Genomic DNA, 21,613 nt, shown 5'->3' with positions numbered 1-21,613 from the left:
TAACATCCTTATTCCATTTCTGCACAAGGCGACCTTTTCAGAAAGCGAGGGCAATCAACCTGTATCCCAATCACTACGTTTACCGTCGTTCACTGAGCGAGTCCATTAGGACCTTATTACGCGATCTCCATTCCCTGAAACGTACCTTGTCCTAACCGAATAAAATATGAGACACGATGGTCGAGATAGCGGCGACGGGGTGCTGTTGTAGAGGTTCGGTTGGCATTTCTACCGACATACATAAATGTATCATACAATCTGATACGGGTGAGTAATATTACGCGAGTCTTCTTCCTCATTTTACCTCTAGTCGAAAGGGGCGGATACCGCACGCGCCGCGCACAGCAACATGTGCGTGTGTGTGTGTGGCGGGGGCTCGCAAATACTGGCACCGTCACACGTATGCAAAACCCCGCGTGCCTCCGTGTCCGTCCTCCCGCGCGCGTGCTTTTGTAAAAGACGATCGCCGCATGGCGCATGTGTACGAAGACACTCGCAAAGATTACCGAATCCGGCAACAGCGTACGGGGAGGGACGCAAGGCCACCGCGCGTCCAGGCGCAATCAATGGGGCACGCTGTTTGTGCCCCTTTATACGTTCGCCGATTGCGACAAGGTCGGCGCGGAAATAACCGGAGCGCGGCCGGCCCTCTGTGGCCGATATATCGACTCATGTCCAAAGATCACAGGTATACGTCTCGCCCGCTCCTCCATCCGTTACACACCGGACGGCCAGCAGCGGGTTCACCTGGTGGCCTGTAGTCCCGCTCGCGCGATAGCATCGTTCCTCCGACACGTGGTCCGCTGGGCGCATTCGTTCGAGAGTGGTGGTTTCAACGAGCTGGTTCTCTGCGCCAGCGTGGAGTCGTCGAGCGCGCGGCCGGTTGGGATCTGCAGGAGGGACAGAGGTGAGACGCGTGACAGTCAGTTAAAAAGCAAAGAAAGCAAAACCTTCTATATATGAATGAAAGCAAGTGACTGTTGTTAGCAGCCAGCATAAGCAGTGTCCAGTGTTTGCGTGTCCTGGTGAATTCGTACGGGGAAGCCTTATTTCTTGCGCAGCTGATGACCGTCGCCTGATTTGCTTTAGACTGTTCTAAAGCCTGTCGCCACTGAAATGCAGAATGCGAACCACGTCTTAAGCCTAAATTCCAGGAACCGAACATAGCAAGTATCTTTGGGTGAAGTTCGAGCCAACACCACTCATTGTAAATGAAATTTGCTTCGGTGTGCCCAATTGTTCGGATTCACCTACTCGTGCACCATCCTGCTGTGCAATCGGTCGCAAAGATCTTTATACTGCTGTACAGGGAGGTGAGCTTCCGCATAGCCAGTCTGCATCGAGGTCTCGAGCGCATTCCTTAATTAGTGATTGGTTTCGAGTCTGCCTTGCGCACTCACCACGGAGGCTCATCTGGCCCTCTAATACCACGAAGTCACGGTTTCGCGGCGGCCCAGGTGTTGCTTTGGGACATGGAACTCCCATCAAACGAACAGTTTAGTGGTACAGGGCTTGAATATGTATATATATATATATATATATATATATATATATATATATATATATATATATATATATATATATATATATATATATATATATATAATTACACTATTTCTCCACATAGTCCCCATACCGGTTCAGGCCCCCATTTGTCCCATCACAGCACTAAATCTGAGATGCCCTTGTGGTAGAATTCGTCCGGCTGACTGTGGAACCACCGTCGGACTGCTGTCTTGGCTTCATCGTTGCACGTGAATCGCGGTCCTACCAGGAACTTCTTCAGCGGACCGAAAATATGGAAACCACTAGGGGCGAGGTCCGCATTGTATGGTGCGTGGCCCAGACTCTCCCAGTGAAATTACCGGAGCTTGTCGGTGGTTCTGATTGTCACATGTGGCCTCATATTGTCGTGGAGAATAACCGCCATCTTCCGCAACCGACAGCAGCGCCGTACCGCGGAGCTACCGGAAGATAAGGAGGGGCCGGTCCAAGAAAGGTCCACCGCTGGGAATGGATATGTTGGCTTCGCATTTCCGGAACAGCATGTGCTTACTCACAACGCATAATTTTCCAAAAGTCACTCGCAACACCTTCGGTTTAAAGGACAGAAATTGTTATCTCTGGATCACGCATATCATCATACAAACACTTTATTTTGGCGCGGCTCGAGCAGTGTAATGCGCCTTTCGGATCGTTTTGTGACGGCTGTTTACCTCGCTGTATAACGATTAATGCGCTTGGGCTGTTTCACAAGTACCCGTTTTCCTTGACGCGTGGTTCGTCATAGCTAAAACATTCTTGTGGCGGTCTGTGTCTTTGGTCTGTCTGTGCCTGTGTCTTTATCGAGTGTGCGAGATCCAGTGTTCTATCTGTGGAATTTCCAATGTAAACAAGAAAGAAAACTCTTTTTGCATGGAGCCCACTCCTTCCTATTTCTTGCAACTGAAAAAAGTGGCCCAGAAACTGCAAAAAATTGCAATAAAAACAGCTCTGGTCCCATTATTTTTCCAACCTGCACGAGCTAATTTAGGCTTGCTTAGGTTCATCGACAAACTTGGCGGTATCTCCAGTAAAAAGGTTGCGAGCCGCGAGTTTATTACGTCTGTATGTACGGCATGCTTAAAAATGAAATATGAAAAAGCTCTTGCGCTCCACCATAGACGACGTACTTTGACATTTTAACAGGAAACCGAAACCAAAGCAAAGCTAACCCACGCGTCCAAAATATCGGAAGACAATGTTAGCGGTCTGACCGCAGCCGCTCGGCGCGCTGGCTGCAGTGCAGTAGCTCGGCCGCATGTCCTTACGGGAGTGCCCGCTATTTACCTATGTGTTTCTTTATGCGCAAGGCACCGGGGGAGGGGAGGGAGAGAGAGGAGGCGGGGCTGCGCCGCCACGCGTGGCAGCGCAGGCCTTTTCTTGAAAGCAATCTGCGATGGGGACCGAGTACGCCGAGTGCTGATAGCTTCGTGTGCGCTGTGTTTTCGCCGCTTAGGTTGTCTTTAAGTGAGAGGCAGCACGAAAGTAGATTTGCACCCGCCGTGGTTGCTTAGTGGCTATGGTGCTGGGCTGCTAAGCACGAGGTCGCGGGATCGGATCCCGGCCACGGCGGCCGCATTTCGATGGCGGCGAAATGCGAAAACACCCGTGTACTTAGATTTAGGCGCACGTTGAAGAACCCCAAGTGGTCGAAATTTCCGGAGTGCCCCACTACGGCGTCCCTCATAATCAGAAAGTGGTTTTGGCACGTAAAACCACGTAATTTATTAAAGTAGATTCGCAAGCTGCAGGTGCCACGCTTCCTCACTCAAGCGTTTTACAGCGAATTTCCGCGGTCATCAAGTGAGATGCGTTCTTGTTTGCTTGTGCGCGCGGTGCACTATACTTGTCAACCTAGTTAGTAAGCGAATGTTTACGCGTTTGTACGGCCGATAAAACTACTATCCTTACGCCATACAGCTGTCAACTATCAATGCTTCGCCTTTCGGGCGAAACTGCGACTTTTTGGCTGACGAGAGGCGAGGAGTACACAGAAGTGGAGAGTGAATCCGTGGGGCCATGCTATAGAGTGCAGTGGAAGTAGATAACCGGAAGAAGGGTGCTGCCGGCGTCAGCGATTGGCCCGTTTCGCCTTGCTTAGCTTGCGGGGGCTGGTCAAAATCGCAGCGGACTAATAAGCAGCGAATAATAAGCAGCGAACTAGAGTGTGACATACAAGAAACAAAAAATCATTAAAATTACTGCAGTGTGTAGGAAAAGAATTTTCATTGAGCATAATGAAACACAGAAAGATAGCAATTCGTGTGAACAAAAATGACCATACCATAACTAGCTAAGTAAACACCAATCAGGCTGTCATGGTACAAAGGGATTGCACATGCACAATCTCAAGCAATAACTGTACATAAAGGAGTAAATACGCCTTCACAAACAGATACGCTTCTTTAACTTGTATTTCGTTTTTGTACAGAAGGCGCTGCCGGGCAACTTATTAAAGCAAGGTGGAACACAATGAGGGCGTGCTCTAATCCCGTACCTTGTCGAACAGCATGTCCTCCAAAAGCGGTCTTTGGAGCGCTTAAACAGCGAGAAGAGAACCTACGGAACTAGGAATTCACTAGACCAGAAATGTTTTAAAATTACCGTTGAAATTCGGCATCGAAAGTATTTTGAAATGGTCTGCGTCAGCGTTCAGGCTGAGATATCATAAAACATATTCTTTAAGAGGGAGTGCAGCATAGCGTTTATTCCGTTGTGCCAGCGAACAGCACAGTGCCCGTAAATTGTTATTCCATATCACAGCAGACTGTAGCCGAAAGCGTGTATTATCCTTTTCCTTACTCATAAGTGCATGTAATATATTGTACAGTAGACATGATACGGCGTCAAGTGTTCTTGCAAACATAAGCAAGGTGGGCGTTCCAAGAAAGGTCGCTGTCAACATATAAAACAATACTTTACCACAGAAGCAAGGTGGGTGTTCCTAAAAAGGTCGCTGTCAACATATAAAACAATACTTTACCACAGATGAATACTGTAATGGTCTACAAGAACAAGATGAATAATCTGAACAGCGCAAAACAAGAGGATACTCGAGGGCTACCTTCTTCATAGGATTATGGAAGCAAATTAATCGTGTCTTAGATACACTTACATTAATTAGTTTATTTTGAAACCAGCCCATAGCGTTTGTGGCAGCAGACTACACTGTAAGGAAGTAATCGCATCATAGTAGCTGTTGGCCGAAGTCAAGATCACCGTGTCATCGGCGTATTGATTAAGAGAAACGGGTATCGTGCTATGGAGGTCATTTACAAAAATATTAAATAATAAGGCACTGAGTAGAGATCCCTGTGGAACTTCAGCATTAATATTCGAGAATACGCTATATGCACATGCCTTAATGAGACGAGCTGACCCCTATCCCGAAGGAAATTTGTCGACAACGACCAGAAATCACCCCGAAATCCTAAGAACAAAAGCTTATTTAACAACAGACTGTGATGAACACTGTCGAAATCCTTGCTACAGTCAAGATGGAGCGCACATGCAACTTTATTATCATCGAAAGCTACGCTGAACTGATAAGAGAAATCTTCCGGAACGGTTTGACTGCTTTTCCCCTGCCGGAAACCATATCTGACGAGGAGAAAAAAAATGCTGTATAGTATTTGAATAAAAGAAGCCAAAATTGAAATCGGACGATAATTTTCAATTTTATTGCGCGAGCAGCTTTCATAAAGAGGAATAACTATTGGTGTTTTCAATTTTACAGGAATCTCGCCACTTGAAATTATGCGATTGAGATATAGTGATAGCAAAACCTCTCGGATGTGTTCGTGCGTTTTACTCTATTCATTGATGGAAATGCCGTCAACTACAGGATATTTTTTTACATTTTAAACTGAAGATAATAGATATTGGCTCTTCCTGAAAAATTGAAGGCAGATATGCCGATTCACTAATGCTGTGACGCAGGTTCACAAGCCTACGTGTGAGTTTGTGTCTCTAATTACACGAGAGAAGTGGCTGTTAAACTCGTCAGCAGCATTCTGTCTGCCACTGGACAAACTGGAAGGAAAATAATTCATTATACTAGCTCGCGTATTAGCGCCTCTAAAGCTGTTAATTGCCGACCATCTTTTCTTGCTACTGTAACAAGCAGCTTTAAATTTGTCTAGAGAAAGAGTTTGCTTTGCGGAACGGATCGTGGCATTAATTTTATTTCTCTACTGCTTAAGTTTAACTCGTAGGTCTGAACGATTCGGGCTACGCTTGCACGGGGCCCAAGGTAGGTATTTTTCTTTCATTGCAGCGAGTATGTAAGACCGTATGCACTTGCTATCCAAGTCACGTTGTTTGATATGTATTGTTCGGGTAGCGCATTCTTTTAAGCTCTCGAACACTTCTACGAACCTGTCACATGGTTCAGCAGGAGGCTTGCTAAAAAAAACATTTCCGTTCATAATGAGCCACTGCAGCCTATCAAGTATATTCGGATCAGGACCTGAAGTTAGCCTTTCAGATTCTGGGTGCTGTCGCAGTCTGTGGACAACTTATTGAACCGCAAACAAAGTAAGGGTCAGCAAGTTTAGTTCCTTCTATAGAGGATTTTACGGCTAGATTGTGAGCGCGACCGATAACGCGATCAGTGCAGGACACGACGAGCTTAACGGCCATAAAATTCCTCACGAGTTGCTTGATAAATGCCGCATTCCAAGCACCATTTGGAAAGGCTATCGAGATAATCCGCGACCACGCCAACAGTAGGACGCAAACGGTCAATATTAATGTCGCCTATGATGCACACGTGCTCTTCAAGCGATAAGGATGACAATATAGAATCAAGTTCGGATAAGCAAAGCCGCGCATATTGAAACTGGCGGCTCGGTAAAGGGATAACAGAATCACCGAAAAATCAGGTGTGCTCAAGCGCAGTGAGATCACTTCAGCTTGAGAAAGTGAAAAAAAGTTAACTGTGGCGCTGTCCATCTGTTGTAAAAACTGCGACGCCTTCTCTTTTTCTTAGAACTGAGGTGAAACGGCGCGAAAAAGACGAGGACACAAGGAAACAAATACCACAGACAAGCGCTGACTGCCAACTGGAAGTTTACTTGAAATTCACCGGACATTTATACCTTCTTCAGCATAGGCATGCGCACATCAGTCGCAAAAACATCTGCAAATCAACATTTTAATCGTTCTTCCAAAAATGTGATTTATTTTCCCTACAAGGCAAGAGAGGGAGTGCTTACACATTTATCGCCTGCCTTTCTTATATGAAAGACTTCTACTATTTCCCTTTCCTTCTTACTATTTCCTTTCCCTATGAATTTTGTATTTTCAAATATGGGGGTGCATTGACACTCGTTACAGTGCCCAGCTAAATGACTCCCATAGCCATTCTTTAGGTTAGTGCTGCGCTGACGAGCTCTTTCATTGAAGCACTGTCCCGTTTGACCTATATAAGATTTCCCACAGTTGAGCGGTATTTGATAGATGACATTGCGCCTGCACTCAGTGAAACGAGTTTTATGATTAGTGGTGCATAGGTGCCTTTCGCGCTTGTTCATGCGATTGCATATCGAGGACAACTTACACGGGGCACTGAAAACCAAATTAATATTGTGTCTATTGGAAACTTTCTTCAGATTGTGAGACAACTTGTGTAGTGTAAGTTGTCCTCGATATGCAATCGCATGAACAAGCGCGAAAGGCACCTATGCACCACTAATCATAAAACTCGTTTCACTGAGTCCAGGCGCAATGTCATCTATCAAATACCGCTTAACTGTGGGAAATCTTATAGAGGTCAAACGGGACAGTGCTTCAATGAAAGAGCTCATCAGCACAGCACTAACCTAAAGAATGGCTATGGGAGTCATTTAGTTGGGCACTGTAACGAGTGTCAATGCACCCCCATATTTGAAAATACAAAATTCATAGGGAAAGGAAATAGTAAGAAGGAAAGGGAAATAGTAGAGGCCTTTCATATAAGAAAGGCAGGCGATAAATGTGTAAGCACTCCCTCTCTTGCCTTGTCGGGAAAAGAAATCACATTTTTGGAAGAAAGCTTAAAATGTTGATTTGCAGATGTTTTTGCGACTGATGTGCGCATGCCTATGCTGAAGAAGGTATAAATGTCCGGTGAATTTCAAGTAAACTTCCAGTTGGCAGTCAGCGCTTGTCTGTGGTATTTGTTTCCTTGTGTCCTCGTCTTTTTCGCGCTGTTTCACCTCAGTTCTAAGTATGAACCAACTAGCCCTCACCAAGATCTTACTAATGCAAATCTCCTTTTCTAGTTGGACGCGTTATAGGAAAAACTTGGTAACCCGGCAATGAATACTGTGGAACGCTCTCGAAGAAATAATAATTTCTGTATGTACAAAAGCGTCGAACGTTAGGCGAGGTGATAAAGTAACGGCGTAAAACTGATTCCAATGTTTCCGAAGGCTGCGAATGTTCGTATGCGCAGCATTAGAACTGCTAGTGGAGGCATAAACAAAAACTGCTTACACCCGCAAAGTCGGTGCATTTGATACCATGTCTAGGCAATTTATTCAAATCTGAGAATGTTTCAACTCTAATTAAGTGTGCTCCTTCAGATTTTCTTGCCAGAACCTTTCCGTTTCTTGTCCACGCGAACTTACAACCATTTTCCTTTCCTTTTGAGCGGGCCGTCCGGAAGCGCTCCCAGTTCATACGCATCAGGTTTTCTTTAATGAACAGACGAGGAAGCTTCTCAGATTGAGCAAGATCCTGTACATGCACAAGAATATGCGGGCTACAGCTAGATTTATCCTTGGTCTGCAAACGGTGTATCCTGCAAATTTCATCTTCCTGGAAGTTCGCTATGCTCAGTCTTCCAGAGAGAGAGAGAGAGAGAGCGCGAGCAAACTTTATAGAAAAGAGCACATGAGGGTAGGTAGCTCTGCAGTGGGTGGTCCCGTCGCTCCTGTCACCCAGCTAAGTCGCACATGAAGAACTTCGTGTCTTCGCCCGGTTTCAGAGGGAAGCCATGGATTTCAAAAATGCAACATCTATTGTGCAAGCTATCCAAGCTATCCAACATCTATCCCCCTATTGTGCAAGCTCATTTATTTACACCGTCATTTTGACTGATGGGAGACTGTGCCGGAAAGAGACTCCACTTGAGCGCGTAGCCCGTACTATCGCTATCGGCAGCTGACCCTCGCTGCACGTATACGTATTGGCTTCCTGTATTCGGGCCGTGAGTAAAGTTAAGGAAATTATATTGTCGTGTTTTACGTGCCAAAACCGCGATTCGATTATGATGCACGCTATAGTGGAGGACTCCGGAAAATTTCGACCACCTGCGGTTCTTTCACGTGCACCTAGATCTAAGTATACGGGTGTTTTCGCATTTCGCCCCCCATCGAAATGCGGCCGCCGTGGCCGGGATTCGATCCCGCGACCTTGTGCTTAGCAGCCCAACAGCATAGCCACTAAGCAACCACGGCGGGTTGAGTAAAGTTCCGAACACACGCAACCTGCACGTTACAGACGTGCTGTCGGCGCAGTGTTCCCTGTAGTGCTTGAAATGCGTTTTGTGTAATCGCCCAGCTAAAGGATAGAAACATTTCTAGCTGTGTTAGAAAATTACGCTTCTACAAAATACCAAAGTTTATGCGGCTCCCACGCACTGTTGTAATCGATTTAAGCGAAGCTTTCTGTGCTGTTTGTGTTGATTGACGATAATTGGCGGTGATGCTTACGGCGAATGTTGAAGTTCTTTGGCGTCTATAGTGCAATACAGGACTGGTGATCTGATGTTAAGCGTTACATTGCGTGCCCAACTTGTGCTTGTCTACTTAGTTAGCGGAACACACCGTGGAGCGTGTTTACTTGAGGCGTTGTGCGCTATACTGTTCATTGCTTGCGAGCGGGTACGCAATGCAATGGTCTGACATGGAGCATGAAGTACAACGTTTAATGTACGCCCCTTTAAAAAAAGTTACTTGAGTAAAGGTTACTTCTCACAATTTTGTGCATCTACAACTTAAAAGGTATGTGCAGTAACCTTCAGTACAGGTACATGTAGCCGCTTCGAATTGTAACCGTCATTCGTATACAGGCATACAGTCTTGCATGTCTTCAACCGCGCGTCCTTGCGAGTGTGTGTGTATATATATATATACAGCTTAGCAGCGCGTTCTCCATTGGGACTGGCTGCACGGGATTCGTGATGGTGGATGGATGTAGCTGCACGCCCCCGCAGCTTGGTTTCACGAACACACCCTTTCATCGACGCCTTTGTCGCGGCGGCGAAAGTTCGATCACCACGATAAGTGTAGCCAAATTTGAGCTAAATAAAGTTATTCACTTAAATAAAAAAAACTGCTGGCTGTCCCGTAATTGAGAGTAGATGTAAGCCTGAAATGGCAACTGGCAAAGCAGGTTGGTTGGAGATGATATCAGCAGCAATCTTAAAATGGGTGTATGTTGGCAACGGCACACCCCACCACACCGCACTACGTCATACAGTACACTGGTCCATTTGGGCGCTGCCCAGCTAGAAGAAGAAAACCGGCATAAGGCCGCACGACAGGCAGCGAAAGACGCCAGGGAGATCGAGCACACTGCCCAGCTAGACGAAGAATGAATTGAATTCTGGGGTTTTACGTGCCAAAACCACGATTTCATTATGAGGAACGCAGCAGTAGAGGACTCCGGATTAATTTTGACCACCAGGGGATAGTTAACGTGACCCCAATGCACTGGAAACGGGCATTTTTGTATTTCGCTTCCATCGAAATACAGCCACCGCGACCTGGATTTGAACCCGCTACCTCGTGCTTACCAGCGCAAAACCATAACCACTAACCACCGTATTCAGCAATGCATCTTAACTTGAAGCCCACGCTTGATTTGATTTAAACGACGCCTGTCGTGAACGCACGAAAGAAAACGCAATGAGCGTCTTGGGTTCGTTTGCACCAGGCGTCATGTATATGAAGTCAAGTATGGACTTCAACTTAAGATGCATTTCTGAATACGGGGGTAAGCCACCGCGGCGGGTATAAGCCCCTGGAGGAGGCACCACATGGCGTGGCGCCATGTGGTGCCTTCCGCGACGCAAAGCCCGCGCCGCGGAACTCACGGACCGCTGGCGTTCGGCGCTCAGCGCCAAAGACGACAATGAAGTGTACGGTGCCCTGCAAGAGACTTTTGAACGTCGCTATTGGAAATGACAAATAAAACTTAGCGTACTAGAAGTTAGAGCTTGAGTGCTATTGTAAACAAATATTAAGAACTCGGAAGCATAATTTTTTAAAACTTGTTTGGGCAGTAACTAGCGCATATAGCGCGGTCCTGTACAAAGTACTGGGAGTCAGAGACCGCGTTTTTTTTAATTTAGGGTGGTTGCCCAGATGATCTCATTTCGTTCTCGCAACTTGCCCGGATGTTCTTGTTTGAGTGCCTGAATAACGGCTCTGGCTTTTGGTTCAAGGCAACTTGAAGGTCGCCACAATGGGAGCTAAAAGCACTTCATGCTTTAAAAATGCAGAGACCAAGCAGTCGCCACACTGGAACCCGTGCTGTATACATATGCGCTGTGACGTGCATACCTTGAAGCGCTTACGGCAAATATTACGTGCAGCTCAACACACGAACATGTCACAAAAAACTACATCTCGTGATTTCACACGCTGAACAACTGATATGTGCGAGAAAAAAATGAGAGTAACAAACAACCATAATCTTAGGCTCCGCTCTCAATGGGGAGCAAATGACATTATAGTGTAATCCGTAAGCTCGACTTTTGTGGTTAGTAGCGTTATCTGCACACCCGCATTGTCGAAGAACGCGTGTCGCGTGATAATCGGTGACGATAGCGTATTTGTTCGACGCTCCTTCGAGCATCTTGGTGAGGCGCGCCAAGAGGGCGGATATCGTGTCCTTTTCAGCCTGCGACGAGAACAATACTGCAGAACGCGCCGTCTGCGGTCACAGCGGCAAAGCCAAAAAAGATAACGCTCAGTATTTGCAAACCCATGTATGTGTAAGGCCAATGCCAGCGCGCGAGCCAATTTCCACGCAACGGCAAGGTGGACCCTTTGCTGCAAATTGCATCACCGACGTGAGGAGACAATCAGAACCCCTGCTTTGTTTTTTGTCCTTGTCGCGCGCGGTGTCCGACGCGACCTTCCTCGGGCTGCGTTATAGACCGGCTTTTGCTCGTGACCATTATCGGAGACAAAAGGCAGTGGGGCGTACAAATGAACGCAAAACGAATGCAAATGGAACGCAAGCGGAGCATGAGGTTTTGGGGCACCCAAAGCTGCTATCGTAGAAAATCATAGCATATCAGGCAGGGCGGATCCAGGGTAACATCAAGGGGGTCGGGGGGAGCATAGGTTTGTCCTTGCTGTATAGAGGCATGTAAGAAATTGGCGAAGGTTGCGGGAGGCGAAATGGTATAAAGTAGGTGCTCGGTGTTGATCTTTCAGGGAAGGTCCGGGCCTCAAGTCCACCCCCCTCCCCCCTATGAAGCCACTGAGCCGCGCTCCCTAAAGGGAAAATAGAAGATAGCAGAAAATAGCGCGTATTCCTCTTCACGATCACTCCCTTACCCTCTGTGCACCCTATATGTATCCGTGAGTTACTTGAGTGCGCGTTTCTAAACCTCCCTAAATATAACTGAACCATAGCTTCTCACGTAGTTGCTACATGTGAGTTAGATCTGCGTAATTTTTTTTAAGGCCAATAGCTTTCTTTATCCCTTTCGTCCGTTTTCATGGCCGGCGGTTGGCGCACTGATACATAGGCGCCGGTGCTGTTACACAACGGCGTTGCGGGCCGCGTTCGTGGCCGAACGCCAACAGTTCCCTTTGAGACGCACGTGCGCGGGGGCGAGAGCTTTGGGGCGTTTGAAGGCTTGCATGCGTTGGTGCCATGGAGAGCCCGGGAAGGACATCCCTCCGCTTCTCCCGCCGACCTCTCCCCCTGTGGCTGTTGCGGGAGAGAAGTGTGGCAGTCGCCTCCCACGCCGGCCCTCACGCCGTTGGGGACAACACATGTATAGTTTATAGTAATGCATCAAGAGTACTATATAGCTGCACATGTGCTGGTTAGCAGCCCTGTTATCTATATAACACTAGGCAATGGCATAAAAAATTACCGCCCATGCACCCCGTACAGATGGTAAACCAGTGAAGCTGAAATGTGCGGCCCCAGTATCTATCGCTGGAATAATTCCGATGGTTTATTATGGTTCCGACGTTTATTACGTCTTTGTGTTTCTTAATTAGGTTACGTACACGCTTGGCTTGGGTTTATCGCGTCGTTTTTTTGAAATGCCACACATTGCGCTTCGCCTAATCAACATCCTGGAGTGGTGCAATTAGCGGTTCGTTGTGTTAATCCAGCGGGTTCACCAAAGCCTTTCTGAATTATGTTACGCATTATGTTACGCATTGAATTATGTTACGCATCGTAATGCGTTATTCATAGTGTTTATGTCTCCGTTATGCACTGCAGTTCCCAAGTGAAACAATGGGGCCGCACATTGCATTTAATGTAAGACAAGGACACATTTTTGAGCCTATTGTGAAGTCGGCGAGAGACGGCTGCGCGCGGTCTCTGGTGCAGCCGAGAAACGACGTCCCTATCGGCTTAGCCAATGGCGCGCCACAGCTCTGCTGCAAGGTAATTATGTCATCATGATATCGTCTGAACCCCGTCCCCCTCTGCGTCCCTTCCCCACAGTAATACGTAGATAAGTCTATATGTTCCGAAATACGTAAGCATTTCTATGTCTACCCAACGATACATTTGTCCGTCCGTCACGCAAGACGAATGCAATGGCTCATACCCCCCTAAACCATGGCTCATACACCGCAGTAGGGTTTCTGTGGTCGGACCACGAGTGTTTCGAGTGAGTGAGTGAGTGAGTGAGTGAGTGAGTGAGTGAGTGAGTGAGTGAGTGAGTGAGTGAGTGAGTGAGTGAGTGAGTGAAGAAACCTTACCGCAGGTCCGGCGAGGACGCGAACTCGTCGTGAACCCGGCTAGTCCCACGTCGGGACCGGCAGGTCTAGCCCACCGGCCCGGTCGCGGGCACGCCGGACAGCCAGGATTTGCTTTTCTAGAGCGGGGCTACGCAGAAGCGAGTCCCACTCCTCGTTGATGAGCTTGGGGTAGGTTGACCCGCACTCCCAGAGCCCGTGTGCTAGAGTGGAGGTCTGCCCGCAAGAGGGGCAGGCGTCGTCGCCTGCAGCCTCGTAGAGAACGGACAGACGCGGATACGTGTTGGTCTGCAGAAGCCTAAGCGAAACGGCTTGCGCCTTATTCAACTTCGGATGAGGGGGTGGAAGGACCCTTCTAGACACGTAGAAGAATTCAATAATATCGTTGTGAGTAGCGGGAGCGTCCCTGTGGCTGTAGGGAGGAGGGGAGTCGGTGCTTCTTGCAGAGGAAGCGCGGTCGGTGAGGTCACGCGCAGCCTCGTGAGCAGACTCATTGAGGTTCGGGGGAGCACCCTCGACCATCCCTAAGTGAGCGGGAAGCCAGTGGATTGAATGATGCGTGACAGAATATCGACTCGAGCTGCTAAGAAGACGAGCAGCTTGCTTGGCGATGCAACCCTTCTGAAAAGCCCTAACTGCCGTTTTCGAATCGCTATATATCTCAGACCCACGACCGTCTAGCAGGGCGAGGGCGATGGCGACTTGCTCGGCAACTCCGGGGTCTGAAGTGCGAATGGAGGCGCTATTGGAAATCTTGCCGCAGGAGTCGACCACAACGATGGCAAAGGTCTTCCCATCGCTGTACTCCGCGGCGTCAACGAAGCTTGCTCTAATGTCTCATTGCTTGATCTGTTTGAGGATGGCTGCTGCTCTGGCCTTGCGTCTGCCCTCGTTATGGACGGGACGGACGTTTCGGGGCAAGCGTTCTTACAGCGAAGCTGTATATGCCTAGACCACGAGTGTTTTGCCTAGGCATATACAGCTTCGCTGTAAGAACGCTTGTCTACATATGCTCGTGCAATGCAAAAAATACACGCCTTCAAGTGCATTGTTCCTTTAAACGAAGCGAATTTCTAGAATCGATCGGCTATTCGCTTACCTTGACAATCAACGTCGATGGCTTCTGCACAATTCTTTTTTCACGATATCGTGGTCTCATGGACTCTGCAAACGCTCCTTTATTGGTACGTTGTACGCGACGAAACATATCACTCACTGAAGAGCGCAGTGTCTTGAAATCTTGTCACGGTAGACAGGCAATTTCGCAGCATCGGGAAAAAGCGAGAATTGCTAGCATTCAGTATTCAGTGGCCGGTCGTGAGCAAGTGCACCTCGAGAAGCCAAACGACCATTTTCAGATTCTTTCACTTCTTTCTTCTCTTGCAATATATACATAGCCTGCGGCGAGAAAAATACTGCAGAACGCGCCGTCTGCGGTCACGGCGGCAAAGCCAAAAAGATAACGCTCAGTATTTGCAAACCCATACATGTGTAAGGCTAATGCCAGCGCGTGAGCGAGTTTACACTCAACGGCAAGGTGGACTCTTTTTGCTGCGAATTGCAGCACCGACGTGAGGAGACAATCAACACCTCCTGTGCTTTCTGTCCTTGTCGTGTTGATATATATATATATATATATATATATATATATATATATATATATATATATATATATATATATATATATATATATATATATATATATATATATATATATATATATATATATAAATGAGAAGCCAGCTAGAGGTTAACCATGGGGCCCGATTTTTGTTAATCATATCATAAGAACCCAACAAACAAAGACACCAAGGACAGCACAGGGGAAATTACTTGTAATTACTGACTGAGTGAAAGAAAAGGTAAAATAAAAGAATTAAAAGTGGATTAAAAAACAACTTGCCGCAGGTGGGGAACGATCCCGTGTCTTCGCATTACGCATGAGCTGCTCTACCAATTGAACTACCGCGGCGCCGTTATCCCATCCACATTCCGGGGTATTTATGTGTTACTACTAGAACTAACCTTGGGAGTGTTAGCTAGCGCCACCGCTCGAAAACCTTGGTGGCGGATAAATTAATATATAATTTTAATACAAGTAATTGTACTGTTGATGACATGTGCCTTTGCTTTAAAAGTACAGTTCAAGATTGTGTACAGCGATTCACCCCTTTGATATCTAAAGGACTTGAGAATCACATTCCTTGGATAAAAAGATAAATTTTCCAGCTGAGGTGAAAGTTGAAACGGCTGAAGGAAAAAGGTCGCGCAAGGCACGTAGTCCTATTATGAAAGCAAATATTGGTGAAATACGTGAAGAAATAGAAGAAATATGTTCTCGTGACAAAGAAGAACATTGCATTGAAATATTGCCAGCATTTATTAAAACTCGACCAAGCAAACTTTGTAGGGAGGTCACTCCAGGCACGTGCTCTACTGATCTATTTCTTTTCAATGAAAAATTATTGAGTTACCCTGCTGCTTGTACGGCGTTTAATAACCATTTCATTGGTGCCTACGCAGAAGATAATGACTACCTTCCGTCATTTAATGTAAATCTATCTCCGGTATTAGGTGTCGTCATTTCCGCTGAAGATATTTTTAATTTATTGTTTAATCTGGATATAAAGGAACCTGTGGGACCATATTAGGTACTGAATGCTTTCCTAAAATGGTGCGCAGAATGGTGTGAAAAATATTTGTCTGTGTTGTACGCTAGATCTATGAAAGGAGGTGTGTTACCTGAAGACTGGATGATTTCGAGAATTAAGCCTCTACATAAAAGAGGCGACAAAACACAATTTGAAAATTACCGACCAATTTCGCTAACCTCAACAGCCTGCAAGATTTCAGAGCACATAGTCCATAAACACATTGTTTTATTTCTTGAAGAACACACTCATCTAACAAGTGCACATCATTAGGTTTGACGTTGATATTCAATTAGCATACAAATGTTTGAAACTGTCCACGATTTTGCTGCAGCATTAAGTGAAAGAAAGCAGGTAGATGTCATTTATAGGACTATAAAAACGCTTTTGATAAAGTTTTGCAGAAAACATTACTTTAGAAATTGGGATATATTCTGAAAAAAAGCGAGGTTGATGTTATGGATACGAGCCCGCCTTTACTGTCGGCAATAATTTGTTTCCCTAAATGTAACCCGTTCTTGTAAAGTCCCTGTTTATTATGGCGACACCAAAGGCTCCGACCTCGGACCGCTTTTGTTTCTGTTGTTTATTAATGATATTGCCACCGATATTTCTGTAAATGTGAGCTCGTATGCTGAGGATTGCGCATTGGAGACGAAAATATCTTCAGGTTAGTATCAGATTAGGCTGAGTAATCAATTTGGCAATGTGATTATTATTTGCCAGTCTATATGAAAATAACACTGAAGAAAAGCTTCTTATGTTATCAGTACGGTACTAATAACATCTCTCTATCAGAAGTTCCAAAATACAAATATTTTGGATTAGGGATAACAAGTGATGTAACTTGGAACAAATATGTTGACCCAATTACGGGAAACTGCCTTCGTAAACCTTTCCTTCTAAAGCGCTCGTTATTCTAGTCCACCTGGTCGCATGCTAGCATATAAAACACTTATTCGTCCAATTTTGGAATATGCACTGGTAATAGGGGATCCTTTCACTAAGTGTAATATTAAAGAACCAGGAAATGTGCGAAAAAGAAAGCCTTGCCATTTATCTACAACTCTTACGGTCGGACGTCAGTCACTGAGCTGTTGACAAGTGGCCTGCGATCTATTGTGGAGAGAAACCGCATTGGTCGCACAAAGTTGTTCTTACGGTTCTTGAACGGACATCTTACTTTTAACACCTCAGGTATAACTTGCGTATTCTTCGGGTTATGCCTCTGGCAAGTGAGCCAGTAAAATGAAACACCTTTAACTTCGCGGATTATTTGTTATAATTACTCTTTTTTTCCCCTAGAACTATTATTGGCTGGAATTATCTTTCTAATGATGTCGTATTACACAGCACACTGTCATTGTCCAAAAGCATCCTCATTTGACCCCCACTAATCAGTGCATTGCATAATGCGTTATACTGTAATTCTTGTATATAGTATTATTGTACTTTCACATTGATTTGCTATTGTATATTGCACTTTAATTATCGTTGTGATATATCATGGTTGTTTGTTCATGCCTGTATCTTTGCAGTTTTCTGTACGCACCCTGCCACGATCTTTTAGGAAAGATCGCAGTATTCATAAATAAGTCCGGATGAAGCCTGAACGTAGTGGCACATTTTACTGGATATCACGCCATCAATATTGAGCCGAAGATAACACTTTCATCGGGTAGAAAACAGTCCTTGTTTTCCAACTAGCCTAGCAATTACATTGACAGAGCCAAAGCACTTCATCTGTAGGCAGACACCCCTCGACAGGGCTTTATTTCAGAGGTGAAGTATGGCGTCAAGTGCTCGCTTCACAGATCTGCTCGTAAGAAGCGGCGGGAGCTTCCACTCCAGCAAATTTGGCTCTATGGGACGTGACACACGAGCCAGTAATATACATAGTTATCGGCGCGTTCATTTGGAGCTAGCGATGGAGGCTATGCATGAGGCATGATAACATAACCCTTTCATTCCGCTTGAACGTGATAGGTTGGGACTTGGTCACCTCTTTGCTAGATAAATTGTTTCTCGCTTGTTTCGTGAAGTCACAACCCCATCTTTGCGTGAAATGCAGCTTTCCCAAATGAAACCGCCCTAAATGCAACTGAAATGTGACGTGAAATGCAAGCTTCGGGTGTTCACAAAGAATTAGTTGAAACGGTTTATATTTAGAAAGTGCGATTTAGCCTGGAATTTATTCTCAGTGCTTACCGCAGTGCAATCTCTGATGCATTGGTGAAAATGGCCCTTCTTGTTCCCTTCTATTGGGCGCCTTAACAGCAACGTCAGTTTCAGGATGTTCTTAAGCCACTCTGGCGGATGTGCATTCCTCTTGGGACATTCAGTTAGAGTGCTTGCAAGGGAGGAACTGTTTTGTTCGGTGCTCAACAAATTGCCGCCTGAGCCTCTGGCTATAAAAGAATTGATCGCTCTTTCGTATACTGCCGGGACGCTATGTCCTTTTGGGACGAATTATACAGAGAACAGTAAAGAAACACATAGACACGGCATCACATATCTTCCATTTATAAATGCCTTGCAATATGATTATATTCCTCGGCTCGCATAGCCTCTGGCGCAACAGGATGCGTGATAGGCGTGCTAAAAGATCCGACACATACTGGATCATCTCTCCTGGACTCCGCAGCCTATGTGCGGGATGCTTATGCTGTTCAGGAGGAGCCGCCAAACTTGACGGCGATGCTGAATGCGTGGGCGTGTTTACTTAAACTGAGTCAGGTATTTTCTGCTCAAAATAAACAGTTTTCAAATTTGTGCAGGTTGCATTTGTGATCTTTCATGTATTTCTTACGTCACAGTCTTCCTGTGAGATCGTTGCGTGATAAGTCCTGGCGCTTGTGTGAAAAGGTTATTTGATATGTAATCTTGAACCCTGTATGTTGTATGATGGAACCATTCAAGAGATAAGGAGTAGCCGGCGCCTTAAATTGTGCGTCAACATCTCCTTATATCATATCAATAAAAAAAAAACTCATATCGCATCCAGTCATATCTCTAGCTCTGCGCGGCAGCTTGCTCTACTGCAATGAAAGTTAATTAATAGTAATAACAAAAATACATAACTAGTAATAAAAATTTAATATCAAGAAGGAAGAAAAAAATGAGAGAGCTAGAGTACTATAGGATTCTTTTCTTCCGGAGCCAATGTAGGGGATCGCAGAGGCCATGCAGTTGATAAACACCGCGTCGTAGGCGGACGCTAGCGAATAATTCAGTTACGCTACATGCGTGCTTTACCACTGCACGGTGGGTGAATACTCGGACAAAATATGTTTCTTGTGAAAAACTTCCCCTCACAAAGCCCAAACACCCCTAATCTACTTTAATAAAATTAGAACTGCCAGTTGATATTTATTTATCGCCGGGGAGAGTACACTCGTAAAAAAGAAAGAAAGAAGAAAACATGAAGCGACACTCGAGTGAGATAACCTGTTAGTTGAATAGCTGAACTACGTATTTACGACTGAAAACTGGCTCCAGCATATAGAAAACGCAACTATTGGTACTCTTATAATAGGAATATTGAGATATATCAAACTCAGTGTAGCCAATAATTAAGCTGCGTTAGGTTTTGGAGGGAAGCGCAAACAGAAGGATGACGATGGGTATCAGAGAGAGATGCGTGACCGGGGGGAGGTTTCGCCTTGCACCGCCGCGTCTATTTCATATCTGCAATGACCCTGAGCCTATAGTGAGCTCATCTTATCTATAAGTTATTCCCCGAGCCAGCCGAGTTTTTCGTAATAATAAATGATAGGGCTTTCCATGCCAAAACCATGATTTGTTTATGAGGCACGCCGTAGTGGGGGACTCCGGAATAATTCGGACCACCTGGGGTTGTTTAATGTGCACCTTAATCTAAGTACACGGGTGTTTCGGCCCCCATCGAAATGCGGCCGCCGTGGCCCGGATTCGACCGCACGACTTCGTGCTCAGCAGCCCGACACCCTAGCCCCTGAGCAATTACGGCGGGTATGAGTCTTTCGTGCTCACCGGTTATGCTTTCCTTCGAAAGTGGGCACTTCACACACAGGAACCTCTTGCGTCGCCCAAATGTCCACGGTACATAAAGATTAGGGTAATAATTTCCGAAAGCTGTCCGTACATTTAGTAAATCTCGAAATTCGTAATTATTACCGAAATAGTTTGAACGCCCGCAATATTTCTACCTTTCTTGTGAAATTGTGTAGAACCTCTTGCTTTAATATTACAAGTTTACCTTGGATTTCTATGTATTTCTTATTATTCCTCTAACGTCCGCTTTCCTTAAAGCTTTTATCCTCCGGTTTCCTACTATACCGCCTGTTTCTTGACCAATCCTGGGTAGCGGGTCAGCGCCATTAATTTGGAGCGACCGAGCAAGCAAGGAAGAGAAACAAGAAGCACGGCTGCCGGTTGCGAAATACATATAAGTTAGTATTTCCGAAAAAAAAAGCAGGTACAAGTGATCCTTGTTGCTGTAAATGGTATTCAGAGTCGCTAATAACGTAAACACCAGTGCAGACGTAGCGTAAGATATCAATGAAAAACTCGGCGAAAAAGAAGAAGCAGGCAGAAAGGTGAAAAATAAACAATGGTACAATGAAAAAAAAAGAAAAAGAATAGGTCTCACCGAGATTTGAACTCGGATCGCTGGATTCAGAGTCCAGAGTGCTAACCATTACACCATGAGACCGAACATTCCGACGCCGGGAATCGAACCCGGGCCTTCTGGGTGAAAGCCAGATATCCTAGCCACTAGACCACGCCGGAGACGGCGGCGCGAGAGCGAACGCTCGAAGCGGCCTCCGTTTGCGGACGCCGTGGTGCGTCGCTGCACGGAAGTAGTAATTCGTGTGCGGGTTGCAGCTACAGAAATAGATGGGAGTGCTGTGCCGCATAATGTGCACTGCTGGGAGACCTGCAGCTTTGTTTGCGCTGGCGCCGCACGGACGTGCTTGCGATCAAAAAATTTTCAAGCTTTCTGAAGATTTTTGTTTGTGGTCTGTCTCTCTCTCTCTCTCTCTCTCATAACCGCGGGTTCAAACGGCGAATTCGATCGGCCTGCCGGCCTTGAAACGACATTGTAAGCAATGCCGAAGTGTCTGTGGGTTGCTTAGCGCTGTCGCACGTTATCAAATGAGTGGCGCTGGAATCACACGAGGTTCCCTAAAGACTTTTTAACACATGTTATAGATTTGTTGTTTGCGCTGTGTCCAACACCGGTAAAAATTAAATATATCGTCTGCAGTGTCGAACTTTTGCGTGTAAGATTTTGCCCTTCATCACCCAGCCCTAACCCCGCAAAATTCTGGGAGATATGTTCGATTTTCTAGTCATCGAACAACTAGCTGCCAGCCGAGGATCAAGCGGTCACTTATGAGGAATGCTAAATTGAGTTATATGAGCATATGACACGTCCAGCATAGCAAAAGGGTTATTTTGATCATGACGGGAGGCCTTTTGGTATGTAGC

At 45.9% G+C, this 21,613-nt stretch overlaps 1 protein-coding gene and 2 non-coding genes across 4 annotated transcripts in view; 1 reads left to right on the top strand and 2 right to left on the bottom strand.

Moving 5' to 3' along the window:
- The first annotated feature begins 657 nt into the window (after nucleotides 1–657).
- Nucleotides 658–21,613, top strand: part of LOC142576095 (uncharacterized) — a 72,035-nt gene continuing 51,079 nt past the window's right edge. Inside the window, exon 1 of one of the 2 annotated variants that reach the window (XM_075686039.1) lies at nucleotides 658–907. The gene's annotated coding sequence lies outside the window, so the exon portion shown is untranslated. The remainder of the gene's footprint in view (nucleotides 908–21,613) is intronic. The other variant, XM_075686036.1, reaches the window with a different exon arrangement.
- TRNAQ-CUG (transfer RNA glutamine (anticodon CUG)) lies at nucleotides 20,763–20,834 on the bottom strand. Its single transcript has one exon. It is a non-coding gene; the product is annotated as a tRNA-Gln (tRNA).
- TRNAE-UUC (transfer RNA glutamic acid (anticodon UUC)) lies at nucleotides 20,840–20,911 on the bottom strand. Its single transcript has one exon. It is a non-coding gene; the product is annotated as a tRNA-Glu (tRNA).

Source organism: Dermacentor variabilis, chromosome 3, assembly GCF_050947875.1.
Source record: "Dermacentor variabilis isolate Ectoservices chromosome 3, ASM5094787v1, whole genome shotgun sequence".
Taxonomy (NCBI): Eukaryota; Metazoa; Arthropoda; class Arachnida; order Ixodida; family Ixodidae; genus Dermacentor; species Dermacentor variabilis.
This window is presented reverse-complemented; position numbering and strand designations above follow the sequence as displayed.